This window comes from Neophocaena asiaeorientalis, unplaced genomic scaffold, assembly GCF_003031525.2.
Source record: "Neophocaena asiaeorientalis asiaeorientalis breed wild unplaced genomic scaffold, Neophocaena_asiaeorientalis_V1.1 scaffold240, whole genome shotgun sequence".
Classification (NCBI taxonomy): domain Eukaryota; kingdom Metazoa; phylum Chordata; class Mammalia; order Artiodactyla; family Phocoenidae; genus Neophocaena; species Neophocaena asiaeorientalis.
In genome coordinates, this window is record NW_020185331.1 from 5506115 (window position 1) to 5525912 (window position 19798).

A 19798-nucleotide genomic window follows, 5' to 3' on the forward strand; every position below is an offset into this window, starting at 1 on the left:
GGGGTGTCTCACGGCTAATGAGCAATGCTGCTGAGGGAGAGGTGGAACATAGAATTTGGAGGCAAAGAAAGACACCGCAGAGATAATGATGCTATGAACAGATGTTTGGTAAGAGAGGCCGTGCTGTTTGAAATGTAGGAGATTTAGGGTTGAACAGGCTTCTTAATTGTGGGACCCTTCAGAGGCTTAACCGTAAAACACATGCATCGTGAATCTCCAAGAGGGTCGGTAAACTTCTTTAACCATGTGAGCCTCTTATCGCAGAAATGGCTGCCTCGGAGCGGTTTCTGGGTGATGCTGATAAAAGTAATGAAGGCTCAGAGAGGTGAAGTAATTGGCCCAGGGTCATGAGAATAGGTGGTAGCATGGTAGAGTGCCAGAGCCCTGACAGAGTCTAGCTTAAAGGAAAATCTGCCCCTAGGCAGTCAATTACTAGAGTTCCATGGGAAGACCTCTGCCTCTTCAGTCAGAAACCCTAGGTCTAGTCCTAGGTCAACTCACACTCCAGACCAGTGTACTGCCCGGCAAGTGGGGATGGTAATTGCCTGGCCCTATCACCAGCTGATATAAGGAACAATGAAAAGGGATATGAAAGTAGTTTATAAACCTGAGATCTCTGTAAGGGTGATGCTTTATTGTGTCTCTCATTGGTTAGTGCCACCTTTTCTATAACACTGGGAATTCCCTGGTGGTCCAGTGGTTAGGACCCTATGCTCCTACTTTCGAGGGCCTGGGTTCAATCCCTGGTCGGGGAACTAAGATCCCACAAGCTGCATGGTGTGGCCGAAAAAAAAAAAATGTAATTCTCAATAGTACTGAGCACATCTTGCCAAGAACGTGCATCTTGAGAAAAGTGAAGGACTTTGGAATGTTGGATATAAAATATAAGATATTGGCACCTGCTACTTCTTTTCAGGAAGGGACAGTGACTTGTGCTGACTTCTTGCTGTGATGGGGATGCTTTCTCAAAGGCCCTTCCAGCGTTTTCCCCCTAAGTTTTCTACTTATAGAGTAGGGTCTTCCTGCCCACTTCTGCGTTGCTGTAGTGCTTTCTTCACGATTTGGACTCCGGGTCAAGGTGTTTTTGAAACTGCTGTCAGCCTGTGTTGCCTCACTCTCTGCGGCCTGGGAATCCAGGGTTCAGGTGTGGCCCGTGGTTGGGTGTAATGTGACGGAAGGTCCAGCGTCCCTGCATCTGGTGTGATTCCCTCTCCAGTTTCACCACCTTCAGTCATCATTTTACTTGGGGTGTGGACGTGCATGTTCCAGAAGTTTCCCCACTCCCTACAGCTTATGGGAGGGATACGTTTTCATAAAGTTTTCCGCTGGTATTTTTGACCATGAAATCTTAGACCTGGAGTAGATTTGGTTACCAAACAGCCTAAGTAAGGAGGAGGTAGTATTTGATATACATAAGATCTAGGAACTGAGGGAAGGCCTAGTGCCAGGAGCTGTGTTTCCAACTAGGCCTTTTTTTTTTTTTTTTGCGGTACGCGGGCCTCTCACTGTTGTGGCCTCTCCCGTTGCGGAGCACAGGCTCCGGACACGCAGGCTCAGCGGCCATGACTCAGGGGCCCAGCCGCTCCGAGGCATGTGGGATCTTCCCGGACCGGGGCACGAACCCGTGTCCCCTGCATCGGCAGGCGGACTCTCAACCTCTGTGCCACCAGGGAAGCCCCCAACTAGGGGCTTATTAAGTTTCACAATCCTTTAAGCAAAAAAGGCGACTTCCAGGTGTTGCTAATGGAGTTTCTGGTGAAGGGGAGGCAAAACCAGAAGCAGCTTCACCCCATTCTCCATAAAGGAAAAACTGTCACGGGGGCGTTAGATCACGTCCCAGCTCTGCCTTGAGGAAGGCAGTTTTGCTTTTGAGATGGCTTAAGTGCTTTAAATTCCTCAGCTGAGAAATTAGATAGCCAGAGGGTTTCGCAATCCCTTCATCAAGCCTCCTGAGCTCAGAGTACCATCCAGGTGCACTTCTTATCTCTTAGCTGTTTTTCAGGTTTCTGTGACCAGAAAAAGTCACCTGCCCAAATGTTTGGGGATTTAGGTGTATTAGCTTCATTTTTACCATCTTCTCTTTAGTCATCAATTCTCTTCATCCATGTAACCAGTTTTTCTTGAGAGCCTGCTTTGTGTGAGGCATTACTCGGTATTGTGAGGGACACAGAAATGAAAGTTACCCATCTTGCCCTTAAGTTGCTTATACTATAGAAGAGGAGATAGGCCTGAGAATAAATAACTCTGCTGAATTTATGAGTACGTGAAAAAGGGAGTGGTACTACCAAATGTAAAATAGATAGCTAGTGGGAAGCAGCCGCAGAGCACAGGGAGATCAGCTCCGTGTTTTGTGACCACCTAGAGGGGTGGGATAGGGAGGGTGGGAGGGAGACGCAAGAGGAAGGAGATACGGGGATATATGTATATGTATAGCTGATTCACTTTGTTATAAAGCAGAAACTAACACACCGTTGTAAAGCAATTATACTCCAATAAAGATGTTAAAAAAAAAGAGTGGATTTTCCTATAAAATCACAACCAAGATGATCTCTCGCTGGAGAGTATGCACACTTGCTCTTATGGCTTTGCATCCAGGGGGCCCGGAGCTGCTTCCAGGGACTTAGAGTTGAGGTACCTTTAATAAAATGACCATGACGTTAGCCCTTTCCTTGGGCCTACCACCATTGCACCAAAAGTGGAGTCTCTCTCTACCCTGCCCTAAATTTAAATATAAGTGAAAGATGAAATCAGATTTAGTGGGGACCTTGAAGACTAATTTTCCTAAATGGAGTTCTCTTTCCAAGTTACATGTGAGAGTATATCATGTAGTTGGTGTGACCTAGGTCCCCCCCCGCCTTTTTTCTTATTCCGATCTTTGGTTTAGAGAGCAGTTTGTGAGGAGACATGAAATATTTCTGGGGACAGCCCTGAGTTGTAGCTTGCTGATTTTCATGTAATTCTTGGCTACTTGACGGTTTGGTGAACTGTTTTCAGGGCAGGAAAAATGAACCTAGCATTTTGGTATAAAAACAAACAAGGCTGCTGTTGTACTTGATAAAGCTGAAGTTGCCGATCCAGCAACAGCACACTAACCATCAGTGACAGCCCCCTGTCAGTGGTGAGTTTCGGAGACCCCTGGACTCTCCAGAGAGGGCAGTAAATGTTTATCCACGAAGGTGATAAATATCAGTGGGGTGATTGATTGTCAGCAGTAAAGGATTTTCTTGTTAGGGGGCAGAGAAGCAAGAGGCAGAAGCCTTAGGAAGCTGTTGTAAACTGGTTTCAGCTTCTGCTACTTTGATTTTTCTCTCTTTTTATTTTAAAAAGTTTTTTTAAAGTTTATTTGTTGTGATTGTTTATGAGCTATTTCTCTCTATATATTTTATTTTATTTATTTTTGGCTGTGTTGGGTCTTCATTGCTGCGCACGGGCTTTCTCTAGTTGCAGCGAGCGGGGGCTACTCTTTGCTGCAGTGCGAGGGCTTCTCACTGTGGTGGCTTCTCTTGTTGTGGAGCACGGGCTCTAGGCACGTGAGCTTCGGTAGGTGCGGTGCGTGGGCACCTAGTTGTGGCTCGCGGGCTCCAGAGCGCAGGCTTAGTAGTTGTGGCACACGGGCTTAGTTGCTCAGCGGCATGTGAGATCTTCCGGACCAGGGCTCGAACCCGTGTTCCCTGCATTGGCAGGCGGATTCTTAACCACTGCACCACCAGGATTTTTCTCTCTTTTTAAAAGGCTAAGGCTGTACCATTGCCATGGATGTCTTCTCTCCACCTCCCACATCCCCCCCACAAAGTCAACTTCAAGATTTATCATATTTTAGTAATAGTCATCAGAAAGAAAAGGTATGCTGGTTACAGGTACTCAGTAAATACACACATGTATGCATTGTACCTCCAGCTGATCTTTGCCCATCGTCTGCCTTTCTCAGATGCCCTGTGTGCCCTTGTTTCCATGCTTTCAGTCATGCTTGGCCCTGCTTAATGTGTTCACCTTCTCCCTGCAAACCCTACATGATTTTTAGTTAGCCATCTCTTGGTAAAACTTTCTTTGGCCATTTTATCCCTCAATAGCTTCCCTTCTTCAAGCCCTTCGTGCATTTACTGCCTCTACTCCTCCCCTCCCATTTGTTGTAGGGTGCCTGCGTTTGTCTCTGTGTCTGCTGTCTTTTCTCTCTAACTGTGTAATCGAATAAATCAGTCCTCCAGGGCCAGACCAGTTCATCCAGTGTTGCATCCTTCTCATCTCCATGGTATATCCTGGGTGGCTGGATGCGACTGTGACTATCATGTCACAGAAGAGGGGGAAGTGACGGGTATAATATCAAAATACTGTCTCCATGCGTGTTCAAGCCATTCTGGAGCCACACAGACCTGGTTGTAATGCTGGCTCCACTGCTTACTAGCTGTGTGTCCTTGAATGATTACCTAACATCACTGAAGCTCATGTTTTTCATCTGTAAAATATGAGATATCAGCGTAGGTTAAGATCCTCCCTCTCTGAAATGTATCATTTGATGTTTAGCAAGTGATTGCAATTGAGGGCTGTTTGCCCAGACAACTTCTGGGAAGACTCAGTACAATAGCAGGAGAGCATCCACAGGTTTTCATGGATGCCTTGTAGAAGAAACAAGCCCTGTGACTTGTAGAACTCCTTGTCCTGCTCGGAGCCCAGGAGAGGTGTGTTTTCTTGCCTCGGCAGGCTTGCTACATGTCTGCCTTTGTCCAGCCCCAGGACACAGATAATCTAGTGTTCTTGGTTTCTGGCAGCTGAGCAGTCCTTAACATTTCTACTTGGCAAGGTTCTGCAAATCTTTGTTCTGGGCTTGGAATTCTTCCTATGGCATTCCCCAAAATAATTACTTCAGGATCCTTTTATTGATGCCAAGCCTGGCATTCATGACGTGACAATATCTTGGTTTGACTTTGATTGTGGCGCTCCCATTGGTTTGGGGTTTGGGTTAGTATTCATTTCTGTGTTTTTTGAGTCAGAACTCTAGGGCAATTAAATGTGCTTGTGCACAACCCGCGAAAGATAAGAAAGGTCTTTTATTTTTATCTTAGATGTTCTGTGTCGGCCTAGCAGCCTCTACTCAAAACTCCTGGAAATAAAAAGGCTTTAGGTCTGGAGATTATCTCCTGCCCTAGAAGCCTGGCAGTTGTTGTCCTGTTCTGACAAAACCCTCTTTCTTCAGATTCCTTGATTGCGAAATGAAAAACTCGGGGGCCCTCAACCCTAGTCTCCTTTAGCCTCCACTGGCCAGATGACAAGCACTTCACCAGGTTAGTTGAGATCCAAGGCATGGAAGACCTTCCATGCCAGCTTGCTCCTTGTGTGGGGACCCATTGTGTGTTGGGAACATATGAGAACTTCAGGACTTCCCCAGTCATTTACTTCACAGAGCTCAGCCCCAAAGTGGGTCAGAATGGGAGTCCTGGGGCCCCAGCGCCCTGACTCCACCCTTGGGAACACCACTGTCAGATCCGGTATAAGTGACAGTCTTACAGACAGGATTCCGGAGCACAGACCAGGGACATGCATGTCTGCTCAGCGTTCAACTGACCCTCAATTCTGGTTTTTGCCTTATTGGTAACTTCTGGTTTAATATCATGACTCCTGTATTATTGTAAGAGAAAGAGTCTTTGGAGCCAGAGACTTCATTCAAATCCTTGCTCTTCCTCTGCCTACTTCCTCTGCTCTTCCTTGGGCAAGGTCTCCATATGCTTCAGTTTCTGCAACTGAACAATAAAGATAATAATACCTACATCATGGGATTGTTGTCACATTAAGTGAGATGTTGGTTAAATGAAGTCCTAGCACAGAGGCTGGCTTATTGTCAGTAATAAACAAATAACTGTCTCTCCCCACCTCCTTCCCAGAATTTAAAGATTATAAATGCATAGGCTGCTTAGAAAACGTTGCCAAAAGATTCTTAAATGAAGTACAGTGAAGGAATGAATTCTACTAGCCGTGAACATATATGCTTTGCAGTATGTCTTCTTTTTTTTTGGTATTAATTTATTTATTTTTGGCTGCGTTGGGTCTTTGTTGCTGTGCGTGGGCTTTCTCTAGTCGCGGTGAGTGGGGGCTACTCTTCGTTGCGGTGCACGGGCTTCTCATTGTGGTGGCTTCTCTTGTTGTGGAGCACAGGCTCTAAGTGCGCGGGCTTCAGTAGTTGTGGCTCACGGGCTCTAGAGCTCAGGCTCAGTAGTTGTGGCTCGCGGGCTTAGTTGCTCTGCCGCATGTGGGATCTTCCCAGACCAGGGCTCGAACCTGTGTGCCCTGCGTTGGCAGGAGGATTCTTAACCACTGCGCCACCAGGGAAGCCCCGAACACTGTCTTCTTAAATAATAAGTTAATCCAAAGGATTTCCAGCATTACTATCTTTGTGAGTTCTCTGAACTGGGAAAGAGAGCTCTGGGTCAGTGGAAGGATGTCTCAGACATTGCTTGGGGCCATAAACATGTTAAACTGAAACTTTTTTTTTTTTGAATTTTATTTTATTTTTTTATACAGCAGGTTCTTATTATCTATTTTGTACATATTAGTGTATACATGTCAATCCCAATCTCCCAGTTCCCCCCCCCACCCCAGTTCATCCCCCTTGGTGTCCATACGTTTGTTCTCTACATTTGTGTCTGTATTTCTGCCTTGCAAACCGGTTTATCTGTTCCATTTTTCTAGATTCCACATATATGCATTAATATACGATATTTGTTTTTCTCTTTCTGACTTACTTCACTCTGTATGACAGTCTCTAGGCCCATCCACATGTCTACAAATGACCCAATTTTGTTCCTTTTTATGGCTGAGGAATATTCCATTGTATATATGTACCACATCTTCTTTATCCATTCATCTGTCGATGGACATTTAGGTTGCTTCCATGTCCTGGCTATTGTAAATAGTGCTGCAGTGAACATTGGTGTGCATGTGTCTTTTTTGAATTATGGTTTTCTCTGGGTATATGCCCAGTAGTGGGATTAAATTGCAACATTTTGACAACATGATCCTGCTCCATCCCAGTTTAGTGTGACTCTTCTTTTTTTTTTTTTTTTTTTAAATTGGTGAATTCAGCATTGAATTAAATTCTGCATTGTCAGGCAGATGACCAAAATGGTTTGAAGAAGGATTTGACTTAGCTTTGGTCCACCATGTATGAACCTGGATCACTTACATAAAAGAACCCTTTTTTCTCAGACTAGCAGAAATTGCTGATTATCCTCTTGCCTCTTAAATCCCCAAATTGACTGCTGTGTCCCTGGGTTATAATATTCGTAGAGCATGGAGAAAAGTGAACTCGCCTTCCTGGGAATGCCTGCATTTGACAATTCAGCTTCTTTTTCTCCTCATCCCCCAAATCTTAGCGCTCAGTGAGGGTTGGTCAGGGACTAGGGGCAAGGAAAAATAGATCAGTGAGAAAGAAGCCATTCTCAGTGATCACTTTGTTAGAGTACATGATGTTGTGCTCCGTGTAATGTTTTGGGTTTAATGCTGCCTTGCACAAGGAACTTACAATCTTATAAGAAGATAAAAGTAGGCAGATGCTGATTAGAAACACTGTCTTGAGTAGCATCCATAAAAGGATGATTCATTAGGTTGGGAGGAAATTGGGCAGCCTATGTTGCAATTTTGATAATTTAGCTTGAACTTTCACAAGATTATTTTTGGATTTCTAATAATTTTGTTGCAGTTCCACTTATTCAGACATGACTGCTGATAAATATTATTTGGAAATGTGGAATATTTCCTTTGCCCATTAGAGCAAGGGTTCTTGACTGTTTTGCTCATGGCAGTACCTCCAGCACCTAGACCAGTGCCCTGGCACGCTGTGGGCATTCAATAGGTGTGGAATGAATGAATGAGTAAGTACACTTATGCCATGTACTCTTTCTGTAGAGCTGCAAGTGTCACCTAACTCTCTCTTGTTAGGTAGGTTCAGACCAGAGTTGCCCAGGAGGGGCTGAGGATGCCCCTTCCTCCAGTTTGATTGTCAAAATTAATAATGCTGCATGTGTTTTGGGATGGTCGGCGGTTGCCAGGGAACTGAGGAAATGAAAGGAGGGCGTTGGAAGCAGCCTCTTCTTTCTTGTGCCTCGATGTCCAGGCCTGCCTGTCTGGCAGTTCGGCCTGTATGTGAGGGTAGCAGCAAGGCATAGGATAGACTGGATGACCGTGTCTTGAGAATACATATTTGCTGAAGAATGGCTCCCTAGTCCCCAAACACCTGCAGCAGCAGAAGCCACTTCACCCCTCTTCCCTTCTGCAAAGCAATGAGACTGTGAGTCATTTTTCTGTGAGCCTCCAGGAAATGGCCCAGCTGGCTTGGCTCATTCATTTCCTTGTCAGGAAAGTCGATGTGACCTTGACCGTCAGTAGACCTGCAGCAAGCACATTTTGTGTCTGGCTGGATTCACTAAGTACTTTTGGCAACTCACCTTGCTGTAAGTGTTATGTACTGCTAATTTATTGTCCTAGGTGGAGGTGAAAGATAACTAATTTGCAAGAATCATTTCTGACTTACCTGGGTCTGCTCAGCACAGTGCCAGTCCCATGGGGGCCTTTCATAAGTATCACTGAAAGAAAATTGTTGCAGAAGGTAGAAAGAAAGGAGATATACTTGCTTTGAGTGACAGAAATATAATTATTAGAAAGTAACTTTGGGTTCATAAAGTTCCTCTGAAGATTGTTCTCCTTGAGAGTCATTTCTGCAAGTCCACATCCAAACACGGACCTTAGCTAGTGTTGTCCTTGGTGGAGGATTCAGGACTGGAGGGAGCGCCTGTGACCTGCTGTTGAGGGAACAGTGGCCAGACGAGAGTTGGCTTATACCACTGACTGGGAGAAGTCAGATGAGGCCACCAACCTTACAGAGAGCCGTTTTCTCCATAAACTGAGCTTAGAGAAGAAAGCCTGACAAACCTAAGGTGGTGAACTTTTCAGAAGCAAGAGTTGGTTTAAATATAGATGATCTGCTTCACTGGCAACTTGGAGGCAGCCGTGGGACTTGTTGTACCTTTTGTAAGACAAGTGAGGAAAGATGTTGGCACCTATACACACAGTTTGTTTATGAAATATAAACTCTCCTGTCAAAGCGAGGGCTTGAGAGGTCAGCGCCCAAGGTAGCAGGTCCTGCCTTCGCTGGGGGAGGGGTGCCTCTCCAACCTGTCTCTGTGAATTGCATCCATCCCTAGAGAAAGTTGAAACAACCAGGCCAGAGTGCACTTTTATTGAGCACCAGCTCTGGCAGGGGTGGGGGGAGGAAAAGTTTCTGTGAAACTGACAGCCCCTGGCCTCCTTTTCTTTCCCAAGGAGGAGAAACAAGACCTTGGGAGCTATTAGAATCCAGTCATTATTCAGAGAAGTGTAGCTCTGTTCAGCCTTAGAGCCTTGATTTATGTACAGCCCAGCCTGCTCAGAGCCGATGGGAGCGGGCAGCGGGCAGCAGCCCCCCATCCTCCTCCTGCTGTGGGCTCCAACCCTAGGTGGGTCCAGGGCAGGCCTTCATAGGTTTGCAGCACATCCTTCTCAGTATTCCACAGCAGCAGCTGTCTGGAGTTTTTTCTGCCGTGCCTGAACTGATGTCATTTCCCCCTTGGCAGACAGCTTCAGCTTTGCTGCGTCTGAGATATGTCACGAGAAAGTGGGGGTGGGTCGGAGCCAGGCGGGGGGGTGGGAGGCTGGTAGGGGGAAGCAGTGAGGAGAGCAGGAGGCAGAGTGCCTGCTTGGTCCCAGGAGTCTGTTTACTTTCTCTTCTTTGCTAAGGAAGGCCGGTTAACCGGGACTGCTGAGTACCAGGGCCACCAGGGAAAATGCTCATTCCAAGACCTTAACTTTTAAAAAGCCCTTTTTTCCCAACGTTAGTGTGGACGATGCTCTTGCAGGATGCCTTTCCTTTTGGGTCTTAGACAGGTAATGGAACGGGTGGTCCGTGGATCGGGTTCGGGAAGGGAAGAAGGGTGGGAGTTTATCATCCTGCTGCTTTGGGCGGAGGGAACCTTTTAGAAAATGTCTTGCAGTTAAAACAGGCCAGCTCCCACAGAATTTTCCAGTCTTCCTTTCCTGCCTGCTAGTTGCTCCTTATTCCCAGAGCCACCGTGTCTTAACCCCTTACCTCACCGAGGTCTCTCTGGGGCCCTCCGTTCTGATTTTCCTTTAGCACCATAAAACCGTTACCAGAGCCTTAGGGAGGAAACAGTTGAGTGAGGCTGGGGAGGGGGAGAGGCAGAGCGGGATTCTTGATCAAAACCCCTTTTATTCCTTCTCCATTTTGATTTGGCTAGTTAGCAGAGATTTCTTCACAGTTCCCTGGTTCTGAAGAGATTCTGAGTTGGGGTCGGGGCCTTCTTTTACAGGGTAGCGCGCCCGGAGGCTTTCTCCTCCTCAGTGTGTGGTCAGGACTGTGTGACTGAGGGACAGCCTGAATGCCTCAGAGGGGTGGGGGTGGCACTGATCACATTTTGGCCTTCCTGACCGATTTTTCAAAGCCAGCAGACCCCTGTGGCAGAAACTCGATTGCTTTGCGCGCGGCTATTTGAAGTAGGGGCACTGAATTATAGCCGATAACCTGGTGTGGAATGAGAAAACAGTAGCGAGCGACCAACTGCGGTCTTCTGAGAACACAGCTGTTGCCAACTATTTGTTCCAGGGCTTCTGAGAGCTGGCCACCCCTGCCCCCTCTTTGGTCTGAGAGGCACGTCTGTTTCGGAATGTGTAACTGTAACCAGTGGCGGCTGTAAGAGGGGGTGGGGACAGACACACACCCTCTACTGCCTGTTCCTGGGGGAGGAAAAGCCACAGATGTGATCAAACCAGAAGCCTTAGCAAAGAAAGTCACTGCTAGGGACTGCTGGTTTAACCTCACTCTTAGAAAAGTGCTAGTCTCCCTTGGATTGCCTGAAATTCTTTTAAAAGTAAGCTTTTCTGAAAAGCTCCGCACGTTCCATTACTGCTCTTGTTAATCTTCAGAGTTCCTTTGATGCCGCCGATAGGCAGAGCGTTGGGGGCCCTTTTTGAGCACCTCCTCTGCCCCTCAAGAAAGACTGTCCTTTTAACCCATGGGCAGAGTAAGCCCTGGCAAGGATTTTGAGCAGCGTTGGAAATAGGATGGATGAAGCATCCCATGTTATGTCAGCAGGCAGGGGATAGCGGCTGGAAACTGCCTGATACAGTGGAAAGAGCAGGGCTGGGGAACCAGAAAGACCCAAGTCTATATCCTGGCTCCCCACCTGGGTCTCAGAGGCTGCTTAACTGCTCTGAACCTCATCTTTGAAATGGAAACAATAAAACCTACTGGAAGAGTCATTGGGAAGATTTCACAAAAGAATATTTAAAACACTAGCACCTTGGCTGACTGAGAATAGGCATTTAGCAAAAAACGTAAAGAAACAAGAAGCTAGAGGACTGGTTCCTTTACAGAGGTGAAGGATATAGTAGGCAGGAGCTCTTGCCCTGGGATTTGGTCATTGTGCATTGACTGAGACTTGGGAGGCCACTACTTACTGTACCAGTGTAATTTACTATCAGTCTTGCTCGTGTCCAGTAACCTCTGCTCAGTTAAGTGAAAGGATGCAGAGGTAGGTGGAGTGAAGAACTGGGTTGGTTGTGGGGAGCATCTCGGAGGATCCACAGCAGGTGAATCTTTGTTCTTGTTTCTGAACGGGTTCCTGATAGAGGGCCGAACTAGAGGACTTCTTGAGGCCCTTTTTGCCTTAGGCTTCTGTGATTCAAGCTTTGCCTATAAAAACCCTGAGTATTTTTGGTAACATAATTTTGTATATTTCTAGCATTTCTGTGTCTGACAGTGTAACTGTTTTTTATTGGAGCTACGTAAAAGCCAGCCTTCTAAAGATTACTTGGCGATAATTCTGTTTTTAAGAAAATGGCACAAAACATATATGCTGTTAGTCTTTATCATACACAATATATATATGTGCTTTCATATATTATTTCCCTCTTAATCCACATAGCACCCCTGCCTTACGTGGTAGTGTGATTCTGTTTCTACAGAAGTGCATCCCGAGGCTTACAGTAGGTAAGCTACTTGTCCAGAGTTGCTCAACTAGCTAGGGAAATGGTCATCAAAGTTCTGTTTGTTTGTTTGTTTGTTGTAAACCCAGGTTTTTTAATTCCAAAGCCTGGTGTTTTTCTCACTACCCATCAGTGTCTATGAAAGTGGAGTTGGATTAATGCCTTGTTCCAGTTGGGGCATGTTTTCGGAAGGTTGTTTCTAGGTGGCCCAGGTACCAGATGAGACATTTGTCTCTGAGTGCCCTTTTACATTTTACCCTGTGGAAGATTCTCATGCATGCAGCATCTACTGAATAATGCCTCTGCACTTAATGAATGTGAACCCGGCACAAAGGATAAATAAAGCACAATCCTTACTTCCAAGGAGCTCATACTCTAATGCAGTAGTTCTCAAAATGCATAAAAATCACCTGGGAGTGGGGCTTATTAAAATGTAGATTCAGTAGGTGTGGGCCCAGGGCCCAGGAATCTGCATTTCTGTTGTGTTCCCCAGGTGGCCCGGACCCAGGCGGTGTCTGGCCCCACTCTGAGCAAACCCCACCCCCACCTGCACTTTAGTAGCTGGGAAATAATTACATGACAATGTGCTAAAGCCCGGAACAGAGGATCCCCAGGGACTAGGACAGCAGAGGGTGGGAAAGCATCTAAATCAGGCTTGGGGAGGGGGGTGGGCATGGAAGGCTTTCCTGAGAAGGTGATATCTGATCTGAGTCTCAAAGGATGAGTAGGAGTTTACCAGACATATGAGCTGGGGAAAGAGCATTCCAGACAGATCAGGTTGGGAGTGTTGTTTTTGTTTTCTCCTGCAGATGAGAAGGGAAACTCATCTGTGAGTCTTGGTATTAAGTATGCCTGAGACAAAACAAAGACCTTGGTTCATCGAGTATTGGTGTCCTCTATGACACTGAGAAAGAGGGAGGCATGAGGGACCTTCAATCTAATAATGAGTGTGGCATGAATTCAGTGTCTGTGAAGGGCAGATAGGCCTCAAGGCTGTATTAGTTCTTCCAGTCAAGGGACAGTTAAGACAGCCCCCTGGAAGCTACAGTGTTGTCTAGAGAACAGTCTTTTTGTGCTTAATGGGGCTGAAGTTTGGAAGAGAGTCAGCTACTGAACTTTTGGGCTATGGCACCATGTGCCAGATTTTAGATACAACACACAGTTGAGCATGCCATCCCTTCATTATCTGGCAAGATTAGAAAATGAGTTTTCTGGTTAAGAGGGAATCCATCCTGTATACCTAACAGATGGATCACTGATTTTCAGAGAACAAGATTGCAACAGAATGTTCTTGGTCTGCTGATTTGAATGAATTCTATTTCATGTTTAATTCAGAAGGTATTGATTTTATAATGCTGAAGGATTCTTATGACTAACATCTATATCTGAAAAGTATTGAGCACCTGTTCTACTCAAAGCACGTTGTGGATACAAAGAGGTATCAATAGAAACTATCCATGCCCTCACAGTCAGGCAGGTGGTGTAGAACAAGCACGCAGGTGATGGAACGTTAGGCAGGTGGCGGTGGGCGAGTGACATTAGGAATGGAGTGGTACAGTTCAGAAGTGTGGAAAGGAGGCTTTTGCAGGTGGTCCTTTCCACAGTCCGGTGGTCTCAGTTGTTGCACTGTAGGTATGTGGAAGGACCAGTTGATGGCAAGTTCTAGTTGCTGGAATGCAGGCTAGATCCGTCAAGACAGGAATTTATATCCTGTACCTCGAATGTTGCCTTTCTCTGTGGGAAAATTATCCCCCAAATTGCCCTCACTGATGAAGTGAGATGATCCCTGATACTGAAATGAGTAGTCCCCAGTGAAAGTGGGGTGGGTCTGGGGCCCGCTCAGGCAGTGTGCTCTTGCCCAGGTTGGAATGTATGGGTAGAGGCACAGGGGGTTGTTTGTATTCTTGAAAAGGCCCCTGCTTGGCCTGGTGCTGAATGTGACAGGGCAGCCAGAGTGTTGAACCCCAGTTACTCCCTGGACACAGGGAAGGTAGCCTGGAGCTGCAAGCGCGGGAGCCGTGCCCAGGGAGAGGGCAGATGGAATTTTCCAACTTCCAATTTAACCCCTACACTGCTGAATATCAGCCAACGTTGACATGATACTTTGATTATTTTGTCACGACAGCCACCCATCAGGTAGGAGGTCTTATCTCCTTTCACCTGTGAGGCAGCGGAAAGTCAAGAAATTATCTATTCGAGATCACAGAGCTAACGTGTGGCAGCGGTAGCTCTGGAGGCCACGTCTCCTCAGTGCTGTCCTGCTGTTGCACATCGCTGGTAGGGTTCCTGCACCAAACCTGTTGCCAGACCTTCTCCCTGCGGCCCTGTTCTCTGCACGGGACTGAGTGTCCCAGTCACCATTACCGTCCTATGTGTGCTGATTTTAATTAGCCTCTCTACCAGGTTCAGGACAAAGTAAGCAAGACCCTGCTGGAAGGGAACTGGCTGTATATAAATGCAGCAAACACCAAGTAACACTTGTTTGTACTACCAGAGGTGTACTGATTTGGAACTGATTTGTAAAAATGAGTGAAAACTACAAGCGACAGCTCCGTAGAACACCTCAGTTTCCTATAGTCACCTAACAGAAAGGATGGTTCCCGTCCAAGCCCTTTCAGGTGACTTTTTAAACACCGCCCCCCCCAACCATCTCTGTTGCAAGAAGCTGCTTTTTTAAGAGGAATGTGCTTGTTTTTCATCACATTCTTGTTATCAAAGCAAAGAGAAACCAGTGGACTGGACAGTAACTTGGTGGAAAAGAAGACTGTATCTGCTGATTTTGAAACTTTTATCCAGGATGGAGCCAAAGAAAACATTCACTTCCTCCAGTAATATCCCATGAGTTTGATCCACCCCCTCCCACCCCTTTTCCTTGAAGAGGTAAATTTTAGTCCAGGAAAACAATAATTTGGGACTACTTGGAGGAAAAAAACCCCAAAAACTGTGCTATAAAATTCCTTCCCCTGCCCTGACTCCCCAGCAGCTGGATACCAGTTCCTCCCTGGCACTTCTTGACTCTATTTGTTGCTAATTTGTAGCAACAGTGAGTTGAAGCAGCCCTGCATTTGACCTGGTTTAGCCATTTTTGTGCCCCCTCTGTAGCCATTGCTGCTGTGGGCAGGGCTCAACTGGACTTGAACGTGGACCTCACAAGAGGCATCTGTTGCTAAAAATGGTGATTCAGTCCTAGGTGACTTGCTTGACCTGTCTTGTTCTTTTAACTGAAAGAGAGAGGAGGGGCAGTGGCAGAAAGCTGTATATATCTCAATAGAGAGGGAGACAGGCTTTGAGAATGGCTGGCTGGAGTGTGACACAGTGACTTATTTTCCTGCAAGTGGTGTATATTTTGCTGGGACTGTGTCTCACAGAAGACATTGGTTCCCTTGGGCATTGCATGAAGGGGGACAGAATATTCTTTATTGTTTGGTTCTCTTGCTTAACATACATGCTCTCAGGAGCTTCCACTGAACTGTGACACATGGTCTCATTCTTTTTTTTTTAACATCTTTATTGGAGTATAATTGCTTTACAATGGTGTGTTAGTTTCACTTCTCCATTGTATGTTCTTGCCTCCTTGACCAAAGATAAGGTGACCATATGCATGTTTATCTCTGGGCTTTCTATCCTGTTCCATTGATCTATATTTCTGTTTTTGTGCCAGTACCATACTGTCTTGATTACTGTAGCTTTGTAGTATAGAGATGATGTTGGCTGTGGGTTTGTCATGTATGGCCTTTATTATGTTGAGGTAAGTTCCCTCTATGCCTACTTTTTGGAGGGTTTTTATCATAAATGGGTGTTGAATTTTGTCAGAAGCTTTCCCTGCATCTATTGAGATGATCATATGGTTTTTCTCCTTCAATTTGTTAATACGGTGTTATCACATTGATTGATTTGCATATATTGAAGAATCCTTGCATTCCTGGGATAAACCCCACTTGATCATGGTGTATGATCCTTTTAATGTGCTGTTGGATTCTGTTTGCTAGTATTTTGTTGAGGATTTTTGCATCTATGTTCATTAGTGATATTGGCCTGTAGTTTTCTTTCTTTGTGATATCCTTGTCTCGTTTTGGTATCAGGGTGATGGTGGCCTTGTAGAATGAGTTTGGGAGTATTCCTCCCTCTGCTATATTTTGGAGGAGTTTGAGAAGGATAGGTGTTAGCTCTTCCTACATGTTTGATAGAATTCACCTGTGAAGCCATCTGGTCCTGGGCTTTTGTTTGTTGGAAGACTTTTTTTCCTTTAATTAATTAATTAATTAATTAATGGCTGTGCTGGGTCTTCGTTTCTGTGCGAGGGCTTTCTCTAGTTGCATCAAGTGGGGGCCACTCTTCATCCTAGTGCGCGGGCCTCTCACTATCGCGGCCTCTCTTGTTGCGGAGCACAGGCTCCAGATGCGCAGGCTCAGTAATTGTGGCTCACGGGCCTAGTTGCTCTGCGGCATGTGGGATCTTCCCAGACCAGGGCTCAAACCCGTGTCCCCTGCATTGGCAGGCAGACTCTCAACCACTGCGCCACCAGGGAAGCCCCTGGCAGACTTTTAATCACAGTTTTAATTTCAGTGCTTGTGATTGGTCTGTTTATATTTTCTATTTCTTCTTGGTTCAGTCTCAGAAGGTTGTGCATTTCTAAGAATTTGTCCATTTCTTCATGGTCTCATTCTTGGTTTCAAATACTGCCCAGCCTATCCTGTGGTTTTCTTCAAGGATTTAGAAATCCCTGGTTACCCCCAGGCAGTGGTGTGAATACCTGTGACCTCCCACTCCTTGGGGTGTGGCTCTGGAGTGTGGTGCGGAGGCCCAGGATAGGCTGGGACCGGCTGCCAAAGAAAATAGAATGTGCAGTCACTCTCCTGCCTCAGGAGTAAAGTTTCGGGTTGATGGGCCAGGCTCAGGTTGTGCTGGGTTACTGTAAACCTATCATGGCCAGAGAGCCTTTGGTAGGTCCCTTAGTCATCATGTGAAATCACATCGCCACAGCCCTGGCCTAACTCTTGGAGGATCCCTTCATGTTGCTGCTTGTAGGGCGTAGTGAAGAGTCACAAGGAGCGTGCAGGAGGACTAGCCTTTGGGGTTACTTGACCGTCAGTCACCAGGATTAGTACTTTCTGAAGGTTTTTGCATGTCTGATCCTTTGCTAGGGTAGGTTCATTTATGAGATTGACTTCATCCTTGTCTCAGGGAATTTACAGAGTGGTTGGGGAGCCCAGGGGACAATCAGGTGACAAGGCTGGGTGGAACACAATTCTGCGCTAAGTTGTGTGGTTCAGTTTGGCTGGAATGGTGGTTCGAAACTGGAGGCAATTTTGCCTCCCTCCCCAAGGGACATTTGACAATGTTTGGACATTGTTGGTTGTCACATCTAGGGGGTTGGGTGGGGTGTTGCTACTGGCATCTAGTGAGTAGAGGCCAGGGATGCTGCTAAACATCCTACAAAGCAGAGGACAGTTCCCATGACAAAGAATTATCTGGCTCCAAATGTCAATACAGTTGTCCCTCAGTATTCACAGGGGTTTGGTTCCACAAGCTCCACGGATAGCAAAATCCGAGGATGTTCAAGTCTCTTATGTAAAATGACTAAGTCCACTTGGCCCTCCTGCATCTATGGGTTCCGCATCTGTGATTCAGCCGGCCTGGGATTGACTCTGTGGATACCAAGGGCCGACTGTCATGCCAGGGTGGAGACACTCTGGGCTGAAAACTACTGCTGCCTAGTGCATGGCACTCTGCTCAGGAGGCAGTCACAAGCCACAGGCCTCAGGAAGGGTGGACTGACATGTTTTAATAAAGGGGAAATGGGCGTACTTTTCCCTGCTGCTTTCTAAGCAATAGGTACTTTTTGTCCAGAGATTTAGAATCTTGACATCTTGGTTGCCCCTAATCAGCAGGAACTATGCCTTGTCAAGGACAGGTATAAAGTTAATTTTTTATGGCCAGTAGATAAGATCAAGCCCTTCTGGAACTGACATTTTATCTCTTGCTCTGAAAAATCTGGATAACCACCCCCCAGAAGGTAGGATCTCAGAAGTGCTCAAATAACTTTATACAACTTAAAGAACAATTAGGCTACAGTTATTTTAATAACAGGCCATATTCCAAGCCCGGTCCCTGTTGCTGTGGCCTGTGTTTATTGTAATCTATTTCCAATAACATATAGAAAAGGAGGATACTAAATTCCCCCTCTTCTAAATCATGTGGCGTCTCTTTTAATTCTAAGGTATAAGGTCTTAAAATACAGAAAGTTCTTTAAAGTTATTCAAGTCTTTTGGAGAGAGCGTCTGGATCCGAAGATGTTTTTAAATCTTGTTTCTCTTCTCAGGGAGACCATTTTTAATGTAACCCTTTGTTGAGGTAGAAGCAAATGGTTTCCTTGAACAGCGTGGAACTTTTTACTGGCAATAAATCTCTGGTACTAGTCTCTAGACAGGCAAGCACACAAGACAAGTCCTGTTATTATTTCTTTTGCTCCCAACAAAAGCCTGCTGCAGTGGGATGGAACTGCTGAGGAAATAAACGAGGTTAAATTTAGAACTTTGCTTAAAGTGAGGAAGGTCTCTGAGACACCCCACTGTTCTTCACCGTCCAGTGAAACTGTGGTGAATCTCTTTTAAAGCACAACAGACAGCAGCAACTTAACGTGTACCTTCAGTATTTCAGATCCTTTTGAAAACTGTACCTCTTTCTAGGCAAAGAAGTGATTATTTTATTTGATCAAGAGCCATTTTCAGGATATAACAAAGACTTTGATGAGCTGGAACCCAGTCATAGAATACTGAACCAAAAGTCAGAAGACCAGGGTTTTGACAGTCCTGATTCTGTCAATCTGCAGCCTTAGGCTGTTTCAGTTTCTTTTCCGTGTCAGTTTCTTATCCATAAGATGAGGGTGATAGCACTTCTGATCTCTTGTAGGGTGCTGGCTGGCAGGCTCAAATGTGAGGCTGGCTGTTGAAGTTTGAAAAGCTTGAGAGTCCTATATAAATGTGTATTATATAAACTGATTAGATATATGTGTGTGTTGTGTATATACCATCATTGCTCCAAATTATGACCATGAGGCTTTGCCACATTATAAATTGTTAAAAAAAAAAGAATGAATTCTGTTGATTAGACTATACTTATTAATGACGGCACAGAAGGAACCTGAATATTTCAGGAAGGTTTTCTGCAACAAGAACTGAGACATAAACTTTTTTTTTAACCTAACAGTTTAGTAATTACAGAGTTCCTCAAAGGCAAAGTCCGTATCTTATCTGTCATTTTTGTGCCTGTCAGCATCTATCATGAAAGTTAGGATAACCCCTAAGCATCCTGTTCTTTCCACTAAAATTCGGGCTTTAGATCCAGAAAAGATGTTCTAGCTGGGTAATCACTCTGAACCTCAGTTTCCTGGTTTCCTGTAAAAAGAGAGGAATACATAACATGGGTAAAAATGCCTAGCTAAATGCTCGATAAACACAGGCACTGGGCAGAACTTGGTTCTCTGTCGCATTTCCTGAGTGTTGTGGCCGTAGGTTTTCCTGATTCGCTAGAGGTATTCTCCTCATCCAGTGAAGAGGGGCCCTCCTTCTTGTCTAGGTGCCTATTTTGTATGGTGTGTGTAGGATGTTGCTGGAGCCTCAGTGTAGAGAGTTCAGATGTCTGCCATTTATATTTGGCCCTCTGCAGTAGGCCTTAACCTCAGGGTGAGGGGATGAACGGAGTATTACTGAACTTGAGAGCAGGAGGAGCTAATCAGATGTCCACAGGGGCCAGGCAGTGACACACCTGA

At 45.7% G+C, this 19798-nt stretch overlaps 1 protein-coding gene across 5 annotated transcripts in view; it reads left to right on the forward strand.

The window, feature by feature from the left end:
• Positions 1–19798, forward strand: part of WBP1L (WW domain binding protein 1 like) — a 57315-nt gene that overhangs the window by 13519 nt on the left and 23998 nt on the right. The gene's annotated exons all lie outside the window — the stretch shown is intronic.